This window comes from Armigeres subalbatus, unplaced genomic scaffold (genome assembly GCF_024139115.2).
Source record: "Armigeres subalbatus isolate Guangzhou_Male unplaced genomic scaffold, GZ_Asu_2 Contig1722, whole genome shotgun sequence".
Lineage (NCBI taxonomy): Eukaryota > Metazoa > Arthropoda > Insecta > Diptera > Culicidae > Armigeres > Armigeres subalbatus.
Genome location: NW_026942531.1, coordinates 1 through 23579, shown reverse-complemented (window position 1 = coordinate 23579; position 23579 = coordinate 1). Strand labels below are relative to the sequence as shown.

Sequence of the window (23579 nt, the reverse complement as noted above, 5' to 3'; positions counted from 1 at the left end):
TGTTTTGATTGTGTTATAATTTCTCCTCGACTCTTATTTTTATAGGCGTAAGCATAATCGGAAGAAGATACCCCCGTCCAAATTATGGGCGTTACATTGTCTTGTTCCTTGGCGACGAACGCGAATGAATCTGTCGAGGAAGACATTACTCTGCGCCCGAAAGACGATGATTATTGCGACTACCAACCATTTTTTAAATTTATACTTAGCATTATTGTACATAACTTTTTTATTCAACTAATATTTATATTAATGATATTAATAAATAAATCTAGCGAGGCGGGTAGCCTTTCTTTCATCAAAATAAAATGCCATTCCATAATGAAGCGCAAAACAGCTAGCATTTCCTAAAGTGAGTAAGATCTACTCACTTTTTGTTGAAAAAAAGTGAGTAAGAGCTACTCTAATTTTGACATGATGCTACATTACTCATAAGTGAGTAAACATACGGTTACTCAAAAGTGAGCTGTTCCACTTTTTTTCAAAGTGAGTCAAAGTGAGAACAAAGGGAACCGAAGCGACAATCTTTATCTAGTAACTAAAATATCTTTTCGTGCAGTGTATCAAATCCAGAAAATCTAACAATATCAAAGGATGGAATGAAAGAGTTGCCAGATCGAAAACAACTAAAAATTTGTGTTGTTTTATCTACCCGTGAACGATCCATCGATGGATTGAATTTAAGTGATACGTCTGTTTGTCTGTGGTTCGGTCTGCACGCTCATTTGAATCTACTCAAAAGTGAGTCAAATTTGACTCACTTTGAAAAAAAGTGGAACAGCTCACTTTTGAGTAACCGTATGTTTACTCACTTATGAGTAATGTAGCATCATGTCAAAATTAGAGTAGCTCTTACTCACTTTTTTTCAACAAAAAGTGAGTAGATCTTACTCACTTTAGGAAATGCTAGCTGTTTTGCGCTTCATTATGGAATGGCATTTTATTTTGATGAAAGAAAGGCTACCCGCCTCGCTAGATTTATTTATTAATATCATTAATATAAATATTCGTTGAATAAAAAAGTTATGTACAATAATGCTAAGTATAAATTTAAAAAAATGGTTGGTAGTCGCAAAAATCATCGTCTTTCGGGCGCAGAGTAATGTCTTCCTCGACAGATTCATTCGCGTTCGTCGCCAAGGAACAAGACAATGTAACGCCCATAATTTGGACGGGGGTATCTTCTTCCGATTATGCGTACGCCTATAAAAATAAGAGTCGAGGAGAAATTATAACACAATCAAAACATCTATCTAAACTAAACATTCTAACCTGTATCTAATCGCTTTCTGCTTATTGTATAGCTTGGTCGGGATCTGGATTTTTACTTGAACGTAAGGTTGCCGCCTCAACTGTTGATACGCTTAAAACCTTTGTCAGGGAAATGTGTCCGTCGGTGTGCACATCGGCACCGCCTTGGCAGAAGTAGCGACTATTGTCTAGAATGTGAATAAATATAAAATCAAAACATAGGCTAACGATCCCAGTTCTTAGCAACTTACTTGGATGTAATGAACAGCTCCTTTTTTCCCACGATCATTTACACCGTCTGCCCTTCCTTAACGCCGGCCGGCACTGATGGGATGGCTACTCAATTTCGATGAACCATCTATCATTTGAAGACGTGTTCCTCATTTGGGGCATATATCCACAACATGATCGTATATGTATTAATATACAATTGTTGAAACTGCAAGACAAAGTTCTAGTTCCTGGGCGTCATCAATGCAATACCGCTAATCGGAGAATTCACGGAATCGGCCTTGAATCCTCCTTCACCGACAATCTAACGGAACAGCACCTCCGGATCGATCGTGGTGTGGAACTACCAGATTAGTGAGAATCCTTGCGGGCCATATACAGCGAGATCACCATCGCCAAATCCGCTCACATGCTCCGATATTTTTTAAGTGTCGTACTTACACGTCCGTAACATTTCTGAGTCGATAGCAGTCTTCACGAAAACATGAGCGGCGCTGAGCTTGAGTGCAGTTTTTGCAAGTTCATGTTCATCCCGAGCGCGCGTTCTCCTTCAAGCTCGTGTTTACCATCAGCATCGAACATGAGTGCGAAAAATGAACGCGGTGTGGCTCAGCTCAGGCTCGAGCTCAAGTTCAAAACTTGGGCTGTGTGTTCAGGCTGTGTGCTCATCCAGCATGCTGTGTGCTCAGACTGTGTGCTTAGGCTGAGAACTGAGGCTGTGAGAATAGGTTTTGGGCCGAGCGCGATGCTTTACGATTATGCGCACGTTTCGCATTCGCCATAGTTGAGCGGCGTAGCAAAAAAAGATGAATCGGAGTTGGTAGATGAAAACAAGTTGTGCTTTCAGCATTTGCATTTGCGTGCATCAAACGGGACGTTCGCAAAAGTACCCATTCTGCGTGGCCCTTTAGTATGCGAAAAGCAAGCGTGTTATGTTTTATTGTTGAAAATAATCCAAAACGTGAAGCAAACTAACTTTAACATGAAAATTTAGTGTGTTAGCAAAGATAGTACATAACATTATTGTTTCTATCCAGCTTTATTAAAAGAATGAAACTCAATTGGGAAAGCAAATGAAATATAAAATCTTCCTAAAAAAATAAAAACATAAAAAGTGTACAATAAACGGATTAGTTAATTGATTGCCACTAGCATGTTTGGGTCCAGTCTAGAGTGTTTTCGTGAAGGAAACATTTTCGACGCCCTGGACATAGTATATTAATTGTGTTTTCTACATAAGATACACAAAACACATGTATACAATGGCAGGCATATATAGAAAAGCCTCAATTATAACGGTTCCTTTAAATGCTAATAGGGAACACTTAGTTCAAAACAGGTCAAGTTGTAGTTGAAATGTAGATCCACTGAGGAAGAAAGGTTTCGATGTTGTAAACTGTGTGTCAACTTATTTTGTTTTCCACAAACCCTCAACAAATTGTGTTGAACATATAGAATTGTTTTTTTCTATAGTAGGTAGATACATAGTAAAGTACGTAATTATAATTTATGCATTAGTTGTTCAATAATTCCGATTTCACATGGAGGCTTATATAATCGTAAATTGAATACTTCATTGTTGATTATCGCATTGCCAAAATATGTACACACAATTTGCATCCCAAGTAGAGAGAAATCCCTCAGTGCCGGACAACTTAGTCGCATTACGTAAAATTCTATAAATTTCGGGTTCTGCGATAGGTACCCTTTATACACAAAATATACGATTCATATTTGATTATTCGAACATGGTTTCCGATGCAGCCCTGTCGTCGTAAAATATGAGCTACTTAGTCGCCTATTTTTAAGGGGGCGCTGATACAATGAGGTGGTTAATAGGGCGCATATTCGAAAACTACGGATGTCCGTGGGATTGGGGATTGAAAGTTCGATTCGTGGAACTGCAAATCTCTCAACTTCATCGGTAGCACACGGATGCTCGCGGATATGTTGGAAGGAATCAATGGTGTGAAAGTTTAGTCCTCTATAATCATACCATCTACTAGAGATGGCTCGACGAAGAGTGATTCGGGAGAAGAAGGGCGCATCGCAGGCGGTCGCGCTGTAGCAAGAATCCCGTAAGAACGTGGAACGCTATAGACGGAAACGGAGAAGCTCACCATATCCCGCAAAGGCTCCATGTTGCGGCGAGTTGTGCAGGATTAAGTATGAGAGCATTTTGGCGTATGAAAGGTAGAAGCAACACTTCCAGGAAAAATTAAATGGCGCTGAGAGCACAAGCAGTGAGGGTCAATGCAGCAGAAGAAACGACTACATCAGTTAAGTGGACGATGGAAACCTACCAGCCCACATCTAAAGCACAATACAGCAGCTAGTAAGGATAATATCGGAACTAAACTCATCGAGATGAAAGATGTCCACTTATTTGCAGAGACTGATAGTCTGAATCTAGAATTAAGAACAGTTTCCCTAGGAGTAGAAGGAAGGGGTTAGAACAATCAAGCAATCATGATCTTAAATGCTGCCTATGAAGTGATATCCCAAATCATCTTTCGGCATCTGACACCAATAGTGAATGAGTTCGTAAGAAGTTATCAAACCGGCTCTTCGAAAATATTGTTAATGGTTATAACCATTTAAATCACTAACATTAAACGTATTTTCGGTTTGTTATTTTAAAATAACACTGCGCATTGAACACGCGTGCTTAGGGCCAAGAGTGGCGGTGTGTAGCGGCGAAAAATGAACCACGAGCTCGCCTAACTTAACGGCGCACCCAGTATCCATAAGATAGCAAAAGCTGAAAGAATACGATGGGCAAGGGTTGTTGCAAGAATGCCGGACAGCAACCCTGGAAAGATGGCGAAGACCTTCAATACGACAGGCGGAAAGTGCAGCGAGCTAGATGGGCAAACCTGTTAAAAACGTTCAAAACAAAGCAACCGAGGATGAAGCTAACTATTGTGAATTTTAAGTCTTATACCTATTAGACCTCTTCATGTTTTTAAAAAGTATCAAAAATTCAACCGGTCAGCCCAGAATCACAATTCTTATGCTAAAATAAGTCTCCTGTCAAATTTTCAGCTAATTCGGATAAAATTTCGAGGTGGCTCAAGTCGATTTTGTGTTTTTGGGCTATTTTCAATTTTGGAAAAAATCTAACAAGAGATATAAATGTCGAAAACTGTCACATCAACCTCTATACGGAAGCTTTTGATGTGCTCTACAAGTCTTGTGAACATTGCGATTCTTTCCGTTCACGTTTTGTCCATGTTAAAGTGATTTTCAAGCTTTTAAGTGCATAAAAATACTGTTTCACCCAAAAGTCGTTGTTTTACAAAATTCTTGAATTTATGATAATTGCTAATTTATTTTATTATTATTCCTCTTTTTTCCCGGGAAATTTAAGTTATATTATTGCCCATGTGTGATTTACAGTTAAATTCTTAAAAATCAGAAGCTGAACATTTGTCATAAATTTGCACGCTGAGATTTCTTCAAACAAGTTGTTCAAACAAAGAAGCTTCGATTTCACTTGTTACTACGATGCACTCGATGTTAAAAGCATGCAGACATATGGTGAAATCAACAAAATTTGGAAGTCGTTTGTTCTAAGCATCAAATATCTTATGATTTGATTTATGTTTTGTTCGAACAACTTGTTTGAAGAAAACTTAACGTGCAAATTTACGACAAATGTTCAGCTTCTGATTTTTAAGAATTTAACGGTAAATCACACATGAACAATTATATAACTCAAATTTCCCGGTAAAAAAAGAAGAATAATAATATAATAAATTAGCAATCATTTGTCATAAATTCAAGAATTTTGTGGAACAACGACTTTTGGGTGAAACAGTATTTTTATACACTTAAAAGCTTGAAAATCACTTTAACATGGACAAAACGTGAACGGAACGAATCGCAATGTTCACACGACTTGTAGAGCACACCAAAAGCTTCCGTATAGAGGTTGTTGTGACAGTTTTTGACGTTTATATCTCTTGTTAGATTTTTTCCAAAATTGAAAAAAACCTAAAAACACAAAATCGGCTTGAGCTACCTCGAAATTTTATCCGAATTAGCTGAAAATTTGACAGGAGACTTATTTTAGCATAAGAATTGTGTTTCTGGGCTGACTGGTTGAATTTTCAATACTTTTTGAAAACATGAAGAGGTCTAATACCTATGTTTCTTACCGAACCTCTCTGCAAAACCAAAATTTTAGATATTGATATACCTACTGGAAACGAGGTATGAAGCGTACCTCATTGCCTTCTGCCAAGTCGATCGGGCTTACGTGCCCGGCTTACCACCATCGTCCGATTTGTGCAGTGTGAACATTGAATGGTTCTCCCAACAACTGATGTAATCTGTGGTTCTTTTTCCTTTTACACATACAGTATACATTTTGCAACCCACCATTCCTGCCCATGAACGCATATTGGAAAAATTTCGAAGAATTCGACTAACAAAATTCTTTGTGCAATTTTTGGCGAATTTTAGAAAATTATCTAGATTTTAATACTAATACGTTTCACAAGGGCCCCTTCTTAGCCTTAGCCATCGCGCTCCGGAGTTATTGAAAAACATCGTTTTTTCTCCATTTTTTCCAAAGGTCGTTTAAAAAAATTCAAAATCGATTTTTTGTTTTCAAAAACTGCTGTAATGCATTCAAATGAACGCAAATAAATGTGAATTTGTGGAAATAACTGAATCTATCTCCCTAATGTTCAATTTTGACCTCTCTTATTTGCTTTTCTTGTTACATTTTATAATACATGAAAAAGGCACCATAACCTCTATTTAGGTGTGGTAGAAGTGCTGTAAGTGCAGTGAGAACTAGTAATTACGGTTCAATTGAAAATTCTGGAATCACTTTCAACAAACTATTGTCTTGTCATAAGACGAGTTTATACAATCCCATTGAATTCCACCACTTAATTGTATCTTGACAGATACGTATTTCGACCTCAAAAGTAAGGCCGTCTTCAGTGTCTCGTACTTGACTCGACTTAGTCAAGTACGAGACACTGAAGACGGCCTTACTTTTAAGGTCGAAATACGTATCTGTCAAGATACAATTAAGTGGTGGAATTCAATGGGATTGTATAAACTCGTCTTATGACAGGTGAAAACATTCCACTAAAAAGCTCAAAATAATTTTCTTATCGAAATTTCTGTTTCATTTGTATGGGAGCCCCCCTTTCCAGAAGAGGGAGGGGTTTCGAACCACCTTAAGAACCTTCCCCGGTCCCAAAAACCTCTGCATACAAATTCACGCCGATCGGTTCAGTAGTTTCCGAGTCTATAAGGGTCAGTCAGACAGAAATTAATTTTTATGTATATAGAAGAAGATAAGATGAGTTCATCTTCTTCTTCATTGGCATTACACGGGACATTGCTGCCTTGCAGCTTGGTGTTTATTAAGCACTTTAATAGTTATTAACTGCGAAAGCCAAGCTACCATTTTTGCACCATTTTTGATGATACACGATGATAATTTTATTCCCAGGGAAATCGAGACAATTTCCAACCCGAAAATTTCCTAGACCGGACCGGCAATACGAACCCAGCCACCCTCAGCATGAAGAAGAATTTGAAAATAAGCTTTCAATATTTTTGCTGCCCACTGCATTGATAAGGTTTCAAAAACTTTCAAATGAAATGAATACACAGGATTCTGTTTTTGCACGATTTTTTTTTCGCTCGTATTTTTGATTGTGTGACTTCAGTCACAGTCGTGCATCGTAAAATGTAATGAAAAAATCATCAGTTTTTATCCAAATAAGCTAAAATTTTCAGAGGGCACGGAAAATATGAGACAGAATTGATTGAGCATGGTGAAGCAAACTCAATTTTAGAAACACTTCATACAGATCCAAGCAGCACAATTTGTTTCACTACTGAACATTTCACTGCGTTGTAACTATTCGGAGAGAAACAATCTTTGGGTATGTGCCATCAAATATAACTCTCTTGCAATCTAAAAAGCGCAAGAGGTGGAGCCTACGGAAACATCCTTCGATTGCAGTAAAATTGCAATTATGTTGCAAAACACCACAGCGGAAAAAAAATAAAATAAAACTATAAAACTGGATTCGATTTATGGATCTTGTGATTGATTGTCCTTCACTCTACCACAGCACCATTCAACACTTCGAAAGGACTGCATGTTGACTCACCATAAAAACCATACGATTATGAAGTTTTGTACTCAGGTTTCTTGTTACTTGATTGCACCATCACCGGAAAACATTGTAAGTTGTCAAAACGTTGAACGATGCTAAATTAAACATGGAGACACACTCAACTTATCTGCAACTTAATTTAAACAAACAAATAAATTTTGAAAGACGCATTGAAGTTACATGGTAAAAAATATGCAACTTGATGATTTTGTTTCGTGTTTGCAACATAAAGTGCAGTATTCTTTGGTTGTTTGTTTCCAAATGTCAAACACGTACTGCATTGCAATGTTAATGAAACATTGATCACAACTCGAACGTTTTTGACATCTTGATGCAACTTTTTCGTGCTTTGATGTTTTTCCAATACCTTTAATGAAACTGAATAGAAACAAGTGCTTTTTGGAAGATGTTGCGTGTGCTACTTGGAATATAGAAGAAGATAGATTTTTGGTATAGCTTAACTTGAACCTGTTACTAATACAGCTATTACCTGTACATCGACCCTATTGATTTTAAAATATGTTTCTTTATTTCGGTTAAATGCTCCCCCGAACACACGCTACGCGGCTATCGCATTGATTCTATCACTGGATCGTTGCATTCTATAGGTTAAAATAACGCTTCGGTACCATCGCGACAAATAGTCGCCGCAGTCGTCCAGCGATAGTGACAGTGCGTTGTGTTTGGGGAAATTATAAGCACGTCAGGTAATCACTGATGATTGTAACTAACCAAATGGTTTATTAGAAAAAAAAATCGTTTACGCATAATAGTAGCAATAGTGATAATAATTTTAAAGATTTCAAAATGATCTTAAGCGTGCAAACTCAAGTAGGTACTGACCGAAATTTTCGTGCGGTTCGTGTGACCGTTACTCTCGGCAGCCGGTAAATCGAATGAAAAACAGTTCAAGTTATTCGTCGCTGGGGCTTTTTGTTTACCCAGTCAGTTATCGGAATCTATTTGTGCCGTGCGGTTCGCGTTGTTGTATTTCGTGATAGTTTTGAAGAAAAAGCAAAACACAACAGTTTCATCAGCAGAATATTGACTGTTTTTGATGTAATTTAACACGCAAGTGACGGTCGTTTCGGTCGTGTGGTGGGCTTTTTTTTAGTGAATTGGGGCTTTAGTTTATAAGAGTTTATAAGTGCACTTCGTTTTGCTGCGGAGTAAATGAATGCGAATATATGGATTTCGCAGAGTGGAAGTGATATATTCTGTGTATGGAAAAAATGGGGAATTTGTTTTGTAAAATATGTCTGCAGTTATGAGACGTCGCAACTCATTAAAATTAGTACACATGATAGTGCATCCGATGCGTGCACTACTATTGACTATTCTAATTGTCGCGACTCGCGTCGCATCGCGAGTGCTCAATTGCGCGTCTGGTTTGGCCCGATAATATGATCAATTGATCAGTAACGTCGGAAAGCGTTTTTTGCAATTCCTGATCATAATACCTGGTTTACAGTTGTCATTTGAGTGATAAAACGGCCTACTTTCCCATACCAACAGAATGGATGCTTTAATGACCATTATGCAACTCAAATGGGTTGCATAATATTCATTATAGCACTCATTTGGGTGCTATAATGGAAAACCTACATTGGGACAGTAGTTACATGACTACATTTAGCTGAATTAGTTTGGGTGAGTGTTTAAATAGTGTACTCTAAGCGTCTCGTAATAAATGAAATGGTTTGTTGGACATAACATCACAATTTTCCAAAGACAATTGCATCCATCGTTCATAGCTTTTCAAGCTATGGAATTTGGCACGATAAGATGGAATCTTATTGTTCTCTGCCGCAACATAATTTATTGGCATGAATGATCATGTGGAGTAAATTCGATTGTACAATTTTGGTATAGATTTATCATATTAAAGCCCATTTTTCGTCATTGCAAAAAATAGCGTGTGCAACTCGTTGCAAAACTCGATTTTTTCAGCACTCGTAGTATTTATCCTCGTAGTATATAAACGTACAACTCGTGCTGAAAAAATCATCTTTTTGCAACTAGTTGCACAAACTACTATTTTGCAATTCCTCATCATAATATTTGATTTACAGTTCGTCTTTGAGTGATAGAACGGCCTACTTTTCCATACTTACGAAATGGGTGCTTTAATGAACATTATGCAACTCAAATGGGTTGCATAATATTCATTATAACACTCATTTGGATGCTATAATGAAAAGCGAACATCAGAACAGTAGTTACATGACTACATTTTGCTGAATGAGCTTAGGTAAGTGTTCAAATAGTGTATTCTCAGCGTCGCGTAATAAATGAAATAGTTTGATGGACATGACATCAAAAAGTACATCTATCACTTCACGGTTTATCGAATTTTGCAATGTGGCACGGCAACATAGAATCTCTGCAGCAACATAATTTATTGGTAAGAATGTTCATGTGTAGTAAATTCTGGAAGGAATTAAACAAGTACAAGTCTCGCGCTTAGTTTCATAGGTTTCTTCATCGATGTTTTCTTTTTATTATTGTACCGAAATGCGCTAGTTTTCCGATAATTTAATGATTTGGTGTGATAAAGGATGATTATATCTTGCACCAGAATCAATAATCACGGTTGTAGCTTTTGAAACAATTGAGTTATTAACCAAATATATAATCGATTAATAGAAATCGATCAATACAGTTACGCCCCTATGAAACTAAGCGCGAGAAGTATAATTTTGGTACAGATTTTTCATATTAAAGTCCATTTTTCGTCATTGAAAAAAAGCGTGTGCAGCTCGTTGCAAAACTCGATTTTTTCAGCACTCGTAGTATTTATCCAACTCGGCAAGCCTCGTTAGATAAACGACTCGTGCTGTAAAAATCATCTTTTTGCAACTTGTTGCACAAACTACTATTTTCGTCATTGCAAAAAATAGAGTGTGTAACTTATTGCCAAACTCGATTTTTTGCAACTTGTCGCACAAATTACTATTAGAACATCTATTTGTGAAGAATAATATGAATTATAATGAAGTTAGCAGCTAAAAATATGTAGAAGATAAGAAAAACGTTATCTAATTGTTGAACTGTAGAAAACGGAGGAGTGTTATTGCTCGGAACGCCAACCCCACCCCTCCCCACAGACCAATTTTCTGGCTACGCCACTGGTGCGAACACCCCAAGTAACCATAAGCATTATCAACTGGCTTCTATGCAGCATTATATCCAATTGTAATGCAGCCTTTTGAAGCTAAGTAGCTCTGAATGCCAATATAATTCTAATTTAATGCTGCAAAAGGCGAAATAGCGTGCAAATATAATGCTGATGATGAAAACACTTACATAGCACTACTAATGCTGTTATAGTGCTCTAAATAATTCTGTCAAAGTTGACAGCCCGTTTATAGCACTGCCCATGTTCTTGGAAAGCATAGACATTTGAAAAGTCTTCCATTACTATTTTTAGTTGGAATGATTTCTATACTTTTTTTATGATCGATTAAAATGGATACGATCAAGAAAAATCACAAAAATAAAAAAAACTACACATTAAATATTGTTTAAAGCTTTTGTCTACCAGCTACCACCCTCGTTCATAATCTAGATGAATCACATTGTTTTGAAAATTAAGTTCCCTGGGACTCGAACTGAGATGTCTTGTGTGTCGTTCAATCGCTGGAGTGCTGCTCTGCTGCCTGGGCCATACGGGGTGTTGATTAATCTAATGAAAAGAGACCAATTTAAGTCACTTCATTTGCGATTCCAATACCGGATAAGCTGTGTTGCCAAAATGCATATTGTAGTCAACGCATAAGTTCCCATTACGTGATAGCATCTTGGGCTCATACAGTCTCACTGATAATTGTTTCTATTCATTTTAATATTTTAGCTCATATAAATATACGTAATTAATACAGTGTCCAACACTGTCTCTAAAGGATTTAATCTAAATACATGAATTATTTTAACAAAAATAAAAAAAATCAAAATTTAAAGTTTTTTTTTCAAAGTAAAACTGGCAACTTTGTTCAAAAAATGCATAGGCAAAATATAAATAAACAAAAAGTCTTCATTGTAGCTGAGAGGCCGTGCTATAGCAACTAACTTTACTTTTACAATTAATTCAAATCGTTTATATTATTATCGTTTCCATCTGATAGGTAAGTAAAACAACAAACAATAACTCCACATAACATATTTGTAGTAATAGGTAATATTTACAATTCTATCACAGGTGCCATGGCCACTGAAAATTATGTGCACAAAGGTGATGTTTGCTGTTTATTCTGCTTGCGCTATATAAATATCTATCGTGAAAAACGGACGGAAAATGGAAGTGCTGAGAAGTTCAATGTCTTCTGCTACTGACCAAAAGAAGTCTTTGGTCGACGGATAAAATATGGAGCACTAAAGGACCCAAAGCGGAGGTCAAATCACTGTCAAAGAACTAAGAGCCTACCGGTTCAAAATACATTTTGCCGATTCCAATGATGTAAGCTTCAATTGAATATTAAAGAAGGTATGCAACATTTGAAATATGTTTCGTTTTCTTTCAGGAAACTCGAGAGCGGAAGCCGGTGGAAATTGTCTCGGCCAGAATCAGTGTGAATTGAGCAATTTGCCTGCAGAGCTTTTTAAGCAAATTGCAATGCAAAATACGGCCGTCACGATCGCTAAAGAATGGAGCAACATTCCGAGCTCCGTGCAGCAAATTGTGCAACAAAAAGGAATCAGGTGACTGAGCAGGTGACTAGGGCTGAAAACGGTACATGCGGTACAACTGATTGTCGACAGAAACATCCTAATTATAAAGATGTCAAAGGAGAACCAAAGTTATTGCAAAAAACATCTCCTGGATTCGGAGTCACTATTGTGGTTGTGCGAAATCACCAAGCAGATCAGGTGGAGTAAATTGAGGAAGCAGGAATTATTGATAAACATGTGAGACTGAACTGATTACATTAAAACAAATTTAATAAATTCTATGATTCCCATAATATATTTTTCTATGTGTCTTTTCAATGTTTTTTGCATGCAAAGTATGATTATTAAATTATTTATTAGATAATTATTGTGTTTTATTGGGAGTTCAGACGAGTAATTCGCTATAGCCAGCGACTACATCCAGCTCAAAATATCTATAAATAGATTCAAGACTTGCATTCCTGGTGCAATTGTAGAGCACATATGCCTTTAAAATGTCAGGTATTTCAATGCATTAGATAGTGCATTAAAAGAGCATTATAGATGACTATAATGTCAATAATAATGCAACATTTGTCAGGGCTTCATTGCATTAGCAATGCTTATATAGAGCATGTATGTTTGAATGATGCTAATATTTAACTTGTAGGCCGCTTAAATGCCAATATGAAGCCATTACCATGCAAAGACTTAATGCTTACGGTTACTTGGGACATTATTAAATGTATTATTTGAGAACTAAGATTTAACTTTCTAACTGCAAGTTGATTGCAGCGCCGCATTCTAGATTGATTTTAATTCAGGCTTGATGGCTTCTTCCAGAACACATGAAAACGTTGTACACCCAGTTTTTTTACGCGATTGGAGTTCATTAAGTTCTTAACCGAGAAATTAATTAATTTTCTTTGATTTTTAGTAATTTTTTTCGTGGGAATAACTCATTGCTTCATTATTGACGCTGAAGGTCTTAAACGACCAAAACCAAACCGTGTAAAAAAAAACTGGGTGTATTCTGATAATCCTCCAACTTTCCAAGCAAAATTTTACATCTTTTCAAAGATATAAACACAGCAGATGTCAATTGGTGATTTGGCGTTGAAACAAAAAGAAGAAGCAGAATGTCGCGCATTCAAAAAATTAGCACGGGAAAAGATAGGAGGAAAATTTTCAAACCCTTCTCAAAAATTCTAGAAGTATGTAATTTAATTAAAAACGGTTATCAGCGCGTTCTTGGAATTCTCTTGCACTGCGTAATAGACGAATAATTTAGATTTCAAAATTTTGGTTTTGATTTTTCGTTTTATTCACAGTATTAAATATTTCCAACCTCGTACTGACAACCGTTTTTAAATAAATTACCTCTAGAAATGTGGAGGAGTCTTTTATTTTTTCCATTTCCCGTGCTTATTTTCCGAATTCTGCTTCTTTTTTTTCTTGCAATGCCAAATCGCCAATCCGAACCGATACGTGAGAAGACCATCCGTTCGGGAGTTATATTGCCTCAAAGGAAAGCAAACTCATTTTTATATTTTTAGAACAGAGCTTGTACATACAAGCTCTTAATACTTAAACTTTGCATCGCGTGAGTGACGAGCTGTAAACTGCAACATCGTTTTGCGCGAACTCGCTCTCTTTAAACCATTGTAGCTCACTTCCCGAAACAAATAGCACGAATGAGGGTGGAGAGCGCAGAAGTAGTGCTCACCGACTTCTTGACTTTTCAGACAAGAGAGGCATCATTCAATAACAGCAATAATTTACACAGTAACCGTAAAAGAGTGGCTAGCGTACACGCATCATTCTGGCGATTTTGTTGGTGCTCTTGGTTCGAATCCAAGAGGCAGCCATGGGAGGGGGAAGGGGGTGGGACATTTAAAACCGATTGGTTTACTATTTTTTGTACACACAGTTGATAGTAACTATCATACTGAGACCTATATAGGCGACTCTGAGTTTTAATGAGCTAAAATAGACCAAAACAAATTTTTGCTTTAGGGGAAAGCTTCTTAGTTGTCGACTAAGCGTGACTAAACAGGACGGCAGGGCTGTATGACTCAAGTATCCCAAAATAAAATATGTTTTCAGGGGATGTTGGAATGCGATTTTAGGTGAACAATAGAATACTTTCAATGCAGAATCAAGACCCATATGGGCGCCGGCAATGCGAAGCCGTACTCGAGGATGCACAACATGTTAGCTTTGGGAGAGTTGATAGTAACTATCAGCGCTCAACTGCGACTCATGGGGGCGCCGGCAGTGCGCAGCCGCGCTCGCGGATGCACAACATGTTAGCTTTGGGGGAGTTGATAGTAACTATCAGCGCTCAACTGCGACTCATGGGGGCGCCGGCAGTGCGAAGCCGTACTCGCGGATGCTCAACATGTTAGCTTTGGGGGAGTTGATAGTAACTATCAGCGCTCAACTGCGACTCATGGGGGCGCCGGCAGTGCGAAGCCGTACTCGCGGATGCACAACATGTTAGCTTTGGGGGAGTTGATAGTAACTATCAGCGCTCAACTGCGACTCATGGGGGCGCCGGCAGTGCGAAGCCGTACTCGCGGATGCTCAACATGTTAGCTTTGGGGAGTTGATAGTAACTATCAGCGCTCAACTGCGACTCATGGGGGCGCCGGCAGTGCGAAGCCGTACTCGCGGATGCACAACATGTTAGCTTTGGGGGAGTTGATAGTAACTATCAGCGCTCAACTGCGACTCATGGGGGCGTCGGCAGTGCGAAGCCGTACTCGCGGATGCACAACATGGCAGCTTTGGGTGAGGTGATAGTAACTATCAGCGCTCAACTGCGACTCATGGGGCGCCGGCAGTGCGAAGCCGTACTCGCGGATGCACAACATGTTAGCTTTGGGGAGTTGATAGTAACTATCAGCGCTCAACTGCGACTCATGGGGGCGCCGGCAGTGCGAAGCCGTACTCGCGGATGCACAACATGTTAGCTTTGGGGGAGTTGATAGTAACTATCAGCGCTCAACTGCGACTCATGGGGGCGCCGGCAGTGCGAAGCCGGACTCGCGGAGGCACGAGATGGGAGCGTGGGGGGAGCTGGGAGGACGTAGCAGCGCTCAACTGCGACTCATGGGGGCGCCGGCAGTGCGAAGCCGTACTCGCGGATGCTCAACAAGTTAGCTTTGGGGAGTTGATAGTAACTATCAGCGCTCAACTGCGACTCATGGGGGCGCCGGCAGTGCGAAGCCGTACTCGCGGATGCACAACATGTTAGCTTTGGGGGAGTTGATAGTAACTATCAGCGCTCAACTGCGACTCATGGGGGCGCCGGCAGTGCGAAGCCGTACTCGCGGATGCACAACATCGCAGATTTAAAACCGATTGGTTTACTATTTTTTGTACACACACACAGCAAAAAATAATGTAATGTCCATCAACGTAATTTGAGAAATGTACCGAACATTCGATGTAAAGACGAAATTTGAATGTAAATTGACATTCATTTGGATGTGATTCTACATCTCCTTGATATTACGCAGGTTCAGATCTATAAGTTTCCATTTACGTTGCAGTTGTGTAATATTCGCATGTCAAAGCGATGAATAATTACACACAATCATATGCAACCCATTAACTCAAAAGTGTTGTGTGAAATTACACAACTTTGGATGTGATATGACAATCATTCACTACGCAATATTGTATATTGGCAACACTGACCTATCTCTCGTCTCCTGTCGTCGCTTGCCGTGAGTGCGCCATTTTTTCTTTGGTTCTCTGCTGATTTTCCTTCGATCAGAGCATAAAATCTGTGCAAATTGTGGTAAATTGATGGGACGCGACCAGTATTAAAACTCCTTATAGTGACCTGGGTAAACGAAGCTTCTACTACTAATGTAAGTATAACAATCATCCGGTCTGAAATAATATCCAGGTGAAATTTATACTTTATGGTTTCCCCTCGAAATTCCATTAGGCAATTCTGAAGAAAATTTCAAATTTCAGCTCAATTTCATACGGATTTATGGAACATCGCTAGACGATACGCTGTTCAGTCGAGGACAAGGTGAGAAGCCCTCGGAGGAGCCATTAGAGATGAATCAAAACAAAAATAACTGTCCAGCGATGATCCTGTTTCGGACTAGTATCATGTACGATTCGAGTGACAGTAGGTACCCTTAGGTACCAAACATGGGATTTAAACTATTCCGGGTGTCTGATAGTATCATGCTGCTGCACAACCGACCAGCAACATTCGTCATTAGAAATTCTCAGTCTAATGCTCCGAACCCAAATAGCCCAGCCCAATCATGAAAATAATCCGGATGTCGACCCAGTGCAATCTCTAACCGATGCAATATTTTTGCCAACACGGGATATAACACGGTTTTTTTTTGCAGCAGACCGAAGGAATTATATATCGTCAAATAAAACGGAATTTTGGTAAGTAGTTGCGGAAGCATTCTGGAAACAATTTGCAGTTTAGTTGATCAAGATTTTTGGTATTTTATCTGCATGACATTCATTTCTTTATTTTGATCTATTTGTGGAAATAATACATTATCATACATCCATATTTTAATTGGAATCCTAGGTAGATTTTAAAAATAATTATAAAGTGAAGCTCAACAGAACTCCAGAAATTTTCAACCGAAATTTAAGAAGATTATCTTCACTATGATAGCTTCTTTAGGAAGATCTATTCATCCATCGATTTTCTAAGCACTGTTCGAAAATAAGCTTCGAAATATCTACCGTATATACTTTCTAAAGCATTTTTTTTCAGGCAAAAAGGCAGTTCAACTCTACCAACTACCTATAGTTCAGAAAAAATCGTCAAGTTTTCAGCCATGCGACATTCTTCTGCTTTAAGAACAAGTTATGCCTCGCTATCGGACGTTTGGCATAGAAGCGTAAATGAGTGAGTATAGTATTTACATAATTGATCAAAGTATTATTCTTCTGATATTCTCTCCTAAGTATATTTTAGTCGGTATGCATATTCGCCAAGTTTCGTATAAAGTGTGTTTGCCCAATAAATATATTGGGTTTTGATTCAGCAATTAAATCCTTCTGCGATAATGGAGTCTTTCTGAGATACTATTTGGAATCTTTGCTCCGGGGATTCGAAATTTTATTATATCCTTAAAATCCTTCGGGAATACTCAATCGAGTCCTTTGGTGATTCTCAATGGAATCCTTCGGGATTCACAATTAAATACTTCGGATATATTCAACGAAACCATCGCTGATATCCAAAGGAATTCTACTTCTTCTTCTTATTAGTATTACAACCCCATTGGGACATTGCCGCTTCTCAGCTTAGTGTTCATTCAGCACTTCCACGGTTATTAACTGCGAGGTTTCTGACCCAAGTTACCATTTTTGCATTCGTATACCATGAGGATAACACGGTGATACTGTTATGCCCAGGGAAATCGAGACAATTCACAAATCGAAAATTGTCTAGACCGGAATCGGGAATTGAACCCAGCTATCCTCATCGTAATCTTGCTTTATAGCTGCGCGCCTTACCGCACGGCTAAGGAGGGCCTCAATGAATTCTTCAGGGATACTTAATGGAGCTTCTCATAGTAATTTTTCGGAGATTTTCATTTTCATTTAATTAGCTTACATATAGGTAAGCAGATAACACTGAATCATTAATTTGACGCCAAAATAAACGATGCGAGGTCACTTCTCCATCCGCGGTTGCGTTCCATGCTTAGACAAATCTATTTGTACTTGGTCCTTCCACCTAGCTCGCTGCGCTTCACGCCTTTTTGTAGTTGCCGGAACGGATGCGAACACCATCCTTGCAGGATTGCTCTCCGGCATTCTTGCAACATGCCCCGCCCATCGTACATTTCTAGCTTCAGCTACCTTTTGGATACTGGGTTCGCCGTAGGAGGCTTCTGGAAGGAGTTTAAATGAAATCTAGAAGTTAATCCTTCTGCAGTTACAATAGCTATCCTCCGAAGCGAATCCTTCAAGAGTTCCTGCTAGAATCCTTTCAGGATTTCTACGGGAAGCCTTTCGGGATTTCGACGAGAATCCATTCGGGCTCCCGTGGAATTGTTTCGGGATTCTGACGGAAATCGTTCTGGGATTTCAACGGGAATCCTTTCGGGATTCTGAAGAGAATCCTTTCGGGATTCTGAAGAGAATCCTTTCGGGATTCTGAAGAGAATCCTTTCGGGATTCTGAAGAGAATCCTTTCGGGATTCTGAAGAGAATCCTTTCGGGATTCTGAAGAGAATCCTTTCGGGATTCCGAAGAGAATCCTTCAGGATTCCGAAGAGAATCCTTTCGATTCTGAAGAGAATCCTTTCGGGATTCTGAAGAGAATCCTTTCGATTCTGAAGAGAATCCTTTCGATTCTGAAGAGAATCCTTTCGGGATTCTGAAGAGAATCCTTTCAGGATTCTGAAGAGAATCCTTTCGATTCTGAAGAGAATCCTTTCGGGATTCTGAAGAGAATCCTTTCGGGATTCTGAAGAGAATCCTTTCGGGATTCTGAAGAGAATCCTTTCGGGATTCTGAAGAGAATCCTTTCGGGATTCTGAAGAGAATCCTTTGGGAATCTGTAGAGAATCCTTTCGGGATTCCGAAGAGAATCTTTTCGGGATTCCAAAGAGAATCCTTTCGGGATTCTGAAGAGAATCATTTTGGGATTCTGAAAAGAATCCTTTCGGGATTCTGAAGAGAATCCTTTCGGGATTCTAAAGAGAATCCTTTCGGGATTCTGAAGAGAAACCTTTCGGAATTCTGAAAAAAAACATCCTTTTGGGATTCTGAAAAGAATTCTCTCGGGATTCTGAAGAGAATCCTCTCGGGATTCTGAAGAGAATCCTTTCGGGATCCTGAAGAGAATCCTTTCGGGATTCTGAAGAGAATCCTATCGGGATTCTGAAGAGAATCCTTTCGGGATTCTGAAGAGAATCCTTTCGGGATTCTGAAGAGAATCTTTTCGGGATTCTGAAGAGAATCCTTTCGAGATTCTGAAGAGAATCCTTTCGGGATTCTGAAGAGAATCCTTTTGGGTTTCTGAAGAAAATCCTCTCGGGATTCTGAAGAGAATCCTTTCGGGATTCTGAAGAGAATCCTTTCGGGATTCTGAAGAGAATCCTTTCGGGATTCTGAAGAGAATCCTTTCGGGATTCTGAAGAGAATCCTTTCGATTCCGAAGAGAATCCTTTCGATTCTGAAGAGAATCCTTTCGATTCTGAAGAGAATCTTTTCGGGATTCCTAAGAGAATCCTTTCGAGATTCTGAAGAGAATCCTTTCGGGATTCTGAAGAGAATCCTTCCGGGTTTCTGAAGAAAATCCTCTCGGGATTCTGAAGAGAATCCTTTCGGGATTCTGAAGAGAATCCTTTCGGGATTCTGAAGAGAATCTTTTCGGGATTCCTAAGAGAATCCTTTCGAGATTCTGAAGAGAATCCTTTCGGGATTCCTAAGAGAATCCTTTCGTGATTCTGAAGAGAATCCTTTCGGGATTCTGAAGAGAATCCTTTCGGGATTCTGAAGAGAATCCTTTCGGGATTCTGAAGAGAATCCTTTCGGGATTCTGAAGAGAATCCTTTCGGGATTCTGAAGAGAATCCTTTCGAGATTCTGAAGAGAATCCTTTCGGGATTCTGAAGAGAATCCTTTCGAGATTCAGAAAAGAAGGCTTTCGAGATTCTGAAGAGAATCCTTTCGATTTGTACTTGGTCCTTCCACCTAGCTCGCTGCGCTTCACGCCTTTTTGTAGTTGCCGGAACGGATGCGAACACCATCCTTGCAGGGTTGCTCTCCGGCATTCTTGCAACATGCCCCGCCCATCGTACATTTCTAGCTTCAGCTACCTTTTGGATACTGGGTTCGCCGTAGGAGGCTTCTGGAAGGAGTTTAAATGAAATCTAGAAGTTAATCCTTCTGCAGTTACAATAGCTATCCTCCGAAGCGAATCCTTCAAGAGTTCCTGCTAGAATCCTTTCAGGATTTCTACGGGAAGCCTTTCGGGATTTCGACGAGAATCCATTCGGGCTCCCGTGGAATTGTTTCGGGATTCTGACGGAAATCGTTCTGGGATTTCAACGGGAATCCTTTCGGGATTCTGAAGAGAATCCTTTCGGGATTCTGAAGAGAATCCTTTCGGGATTCTGAAGAGAATCCTTTCGGGATTCTGAAGAGAATCCTTTCGGGATTCTGAAGAGAATCCTTTTGGGATTCTGAAGAGAATCCTTTCGGTTCTGAAGAGAATCTTTTCAGGATTCCGAAGAGAATCCTTTCAGGATTCTGAAGAGAATCCTTTCGAGTTCTGAAGAGAATCCTTTCGATTCTGAAGAGAATCCTTTCAGGATTCTGAAGAGAATCCTTTCGGGATTCTGAAGAGAATCCTTTCAGGATTCTGAAGAGAATCCTTTCGATTCTGAAGAGAATCCTTTCGAGTTCTGAAGAGAATCCTTTCCGGGATTCTGAAGAGAATCCTTTCACGATTCTGAAGAGAATCCTTTCGGGATTCTGAAGAGATTCCTTTCGGGATTCTGAAGAGAATCCTTTCGGGATTCTGAAGAGAATCCTTTCGGGATTCTGAAGAGAATTCTTTCGGGATTCTGAAGAGAATCCTTTCGGGATTCTGAAGAGAATCCTTTCAGGATTATGAATGGAATCCTTTCAGGATTCTGAAGAGAATCCTTCGGGATTCTGAAGAGAATCCTTCGGGATTCTGAAGAGAATCTTCCGGGATTCTGAAGAGAATCCTTTCGATTCTGAAGAGAATCCTTTCACGGGATTCTGAAGAGAATCCTTTCGGGATTCTGAAGAGAATCATTTCGGGATTCTGAAGAGAATCCTTTCCAGGATTCTGAAGAGAATCCTTTCGATTCTGAAGAGAATCCTTTCGGGATTCTGAAGAGAATCCTTTCAGGATTCTGAAGAGAATCCTTTCGATTCTGAAGAGAATCCTTTCGGATTCTGAAGAGAATCCTTTCGGGATTCTGAAGAGAATCCTTTCGGGATTCTGAAGAGAATCCTTTCGAATTCTGAAGAGAATCCTTTCGGGATTCTGAAGAGAATCCTTTCGATTCTGAAGAGAATCCTTTCGATTCTGAAGAGAATCCTTTCGAGATTCTGAAGAGAATCCTTTCGGGATTCTAAAGTGAATCCTTTTGGGATTCTAAAGAGAACCCTTTCGGGATTCTGAAGAGAATGCTTTCGGGATTCTGAAGAGAATCCTTTCGGGATTCTGAAGAGAATCCTTTTGGGATTCTTAAGAGAATCCTTCCGGGATTCTGAAGAGAAGCCTTTCGGGATTCTGAAGAGAATCCTTTCGGAATTCTGAAGAGAATCCTTTCGGGATTCTGAAGAGAATGCTTTCGGGATTCTGAAGAGAATGCTTTCGGGATTCTGAAGAGAATGCTTTCGGGATTCTGAAGAGAATCCTTTCGGGATTCTGAAGAGAATCCTTTCGGAATTCTGAAGAGAATCCTTTCGGAATTCTGAAGAGAATCCTTTCGGGATTCTGAAGAGAATCCTTTCGGGATTCTGATGAGAATCCTTTCGGGATTCTGAAGAGAAACCTTTCGGGATTCTGAAAAAAAACATCCTTTTGGGATTCTGAAGAGAATTCTCTCGGGATTCTGAAGAGAATCCTCTCAGGATTCTGAAGAGAATCCTTTCGGGATCCTGAAGAGAATCCTTTCCAGGGATTCTGGAAGAGAATCCTATCGGGATTCTGAAGAGAATCCTTTCGGGATTCTGAAGAGAATCCTTTCGGGATTCTGAAGAGAATCTTTTCGGGATTCTGAAGAGAATCCTTTCGAGATTCTGAAGAGAATCCTTTCGGGATTCTGAAGAGAATCCTTTTGGGTTTCTGAAGAAAATCCTCTCGGGATTCTGAAGAGAATCCTTTCGGGATTCTGAAGAGAATCCTTTCGGGATTCTGAAGAGAATCCTTTCGGGATTCTGAAGAGAATCCTTTCGGGATTCTGAAGAGAATCCTTTCGGGATTCCGAAGAGAATCCTTTCGGGATTCTGAAGAGAATCCTTTCGGGATTCTGAAGAGAATCTTTTCGGGATTCCTAAGAGAATCCTTTCGAGATTCTGAAGAGAATCCTTTCGGGATTCTGAAGAGAATCCTTCCGGGTTTCTGAAGAAAATCCTCTCGGGATTCTGAAGAGAATCCTTTCGGGATTCTGAAGAGAATCCTTTCGGGATTCTGAAGAGAATCTTTTCGGGATTCCTAAGAGAATCCTTTCGAGATTCTGAAGAGAATCCTTTCGGGATTCCTAAGAGAATCCTTTCAGGATTCCTAAGAGAATCCTTTCAGAGTTCTGAAGAGAATCCTTTTCGAGTTCTGAAGAGAATCCTTTCCAGATTCTGAAGCGAATCCTTTCGGGATTCTGAAGAGAATCCTTTCGGGATTCTGAAGAGAATCCTTTCGGGATTCTGAAGAGAATCCTTTCGGGATTCTGAAGAGAATCCTTTCGAGATTCTGAAGAGAATCCTTTCGGGATTCTGAAGAGAATTCTTCCAAGAATTCCTCGCGGTCTTCCTCTAGTAATTCATCGCGGACTTCCTTCAGGAATTCCTCCAGGAGTTCCTCCAGGAATTCCTCCAGGAATTCCTCCCGGAGTTCCTCCAGGAATTCCTCCAGGAGTTCCTCCAGGAATTCTTCCCGGAGTTCTTCCAAGAATTCCTCGCGGACTTCCTCCCGGAGTTCCTCCATGAATTCCTCCCGGAGTTCCTCCAGGAATTCCTCCCAGAGTTCCTCCAGTTCTTCCGGGAATTCCTTCCGGAGTTCCTCCAGGAATTCCTCCCGGAGTTCCTTCAGAAATTCCTCCAGGAATTCCTTCTGGAGTTCCTCCAGGAATTCCTCCCGGAGTTCCTCCCGGAATTCCTCCCAGAGTTCCTCCAGGGATTCCTCCAGGAATACCTCCCGGAGTTCCTCCAGGAATTTCTCCTGGAGTTCCTCCAGGAATTCCTCCTAGAGTTCCTCCCGGAGTTCCTCAAGGAATTCCTCCCAGAGTTCCACAAAGAATTCCTCCCGGATTTCCTCAAAGAATTCCTTTCGGAGCTCCTCAAAGAATTCCTTCCGGAGTTCCTCCAGGCATCCCTCCCGTAGTTCCTTCAGGAATTCCTTCCGAAGTTCCTCCAGGAATTCCTCCCAAAGTTCCTCTCAGAGTTCCTCAAAAAATTTCTCCCGGAGCTCTTCAAGTAATTCCTCCCGGAGTTCCTCAAAGAATTCCTTCCAGAGTACTTTAAGGAATTCCTCCTGGATTTCCTCCAGGAATCCCTCTAGTAGTTCCTCCAGGAATTCCTTCCGAAG

The 23579-nt window shown here is 39.8% G+C and overlaps 3 long non-coding RNA genes across 3 annotated transcripts; 2 read left to right on the top strand and 1 right to left on the bottom strand.

Moving 5' to 3' along the window:
• Positions 1-1105: 1105 nt before the first annotated feature.
• On the bottom strand, positions 1106-1657 carry LOC134203253 (uncharacterized). Its single transcript, XR_009977549.1, has 3 exons — positions 1503-1657; positions 1273-1439; positions 1106-1203 (listed from the first exon to the last, which is right to left on the bottom strand). It is a non-coding gene; the product is annotated as an uncharacterized LOC134203253 (long non-coding RNA).
• A 9923-nt stretch (positions 1658-11580) lies between these two features.
• On the top strand, positions 11581-12724 carry LOC134203255 (uncharacterized). Its single transcript, XR_009977551.1, has 3 exons — positions 11581-11758; positions 11833-12090; positions 12155-12724. It is a non-coding gene; the product is annotated as an uncharacterized LOC134203255 (long non-coding RNA).
• A 2986-nt stretch (positions 12725-15710) lies between these two features.
• LOC134203254 (uncharacterized) lies at positions 15711-16534 on the top strand. The gene is made up of 2 exons (XR_009977550.1): positions 15711-16162; positions 16272-16534. It is a non-coding gene; the product is annotated as an uncharacterized LOC134203254 (long non-coding RNA).
• The last annotated feature ends 7045 nt before the right edge of the window (positions 16535-23579 follow it).